Here is a 1,245-nt window from a genome sequence, read left to right on the forward strand (position 1 = left end):
CGCTTATTTTAGGGTTAGGGTAATTTTCTGCCTCGACACCGCCTACGTCAGACGACCTCTCCCCGAACTCAGAACGAGGCGGACGTCGGGACCATCTCCGTAAAGGATAACCTTAAATTGATACAAGTTTTGTTTCGTGTGTCCAATTCATTAAGAAATAAAATATATGAAAGGATAAAAGAATAAAAAAACAAAAAAAAAACAAAAACACGACTTCAACGTGACATTATTTAGAGACAAAATTAGCCGCTAAAAATAAATAATAATCTTAGATCACCGTACTGTGCCCGTGGTATACTCATTTCGTTCCTCGTGTAAAAATGCCAGTTCAGTTCATTAATTAAATCTGCCGATTTGTTTTCCTATTAAGTTTATATTACATATATTAGTATGTCAGGTTAAAAATAAAATAGTTATATGAATTAAATAAACGTTTGTTAGAAAAAAAAGAAAAAAAAGGTATATTCTTTAATACTAAAAGATTCACAGAAAACAAGTTTAATAAGAGGATACACATGAATCGATGACGTCATCGATTTGTGTTTTTCTTACAAGAAATTTTCGTGAATATGGAACATCAGAATAGACATAATGTTTTTATTTTTTATGAAAAACAAGTAATTTTGAGCGTTAGTGGAGAACAAGAAAAATAGCCACGATGTCTCTTTACATTTTGAAGTCTTGACAATCACTTCAAAATAAAAAATAAATCAAAATGGTGATAGAAACCCACCCAATAAATGTCGCGGTTACATTTTTTTTAATTTCTAGGGTCTGCCAAACGAACGATTGTGAAAAATGGACCGCATGTTTCCATGGCGTCAGATTTGTGTTAACTATATTCGAACTATGGAAAATATAAGGGCTCGTACGAGCAGAAGCGGCTTAATGACGTTTTAAAACCTTTGTTTATCTTCTTCAAACTGCAATTAATAATTAATATTTGTTATAATTTTGTTAGGTTTTAAGATTTACACAGTTTAACGATTAATAATATTATAAACATTTGTATATTAAATATGAAATACGGTTTTCCTGAATGTTCATTTTGGTTACCTACGGGGTTCCATATTTTGTTCAGTAAAAAGATACAAACAAAATATGAGGGGGTGCTACAAAATGCTTAATATTTGTGCAATAATATTTTAAAATTAGTTTTAATCTGGCGATAAAATAGCTGGCAAGAGTCATGTTTATATTAAAACTTAATATTTAAATTTTTTCTAACACAATTAAAAATCTATG

Source organism: Euprymna scolopes, chromosome 19, assembly GCF_053919585.1.
Source record: "Euprymna scolopes isolate OS-2025 chromosome 19, ASM5391958v1, whole genome shotgun sequence".
Classification (NCBI taxonomy): Eukaryota; Metazoa; Mollusca; class Cephalopoda; order Sepiida; family Sepiolidae; genus Euprymna; species Euprymna scolopes.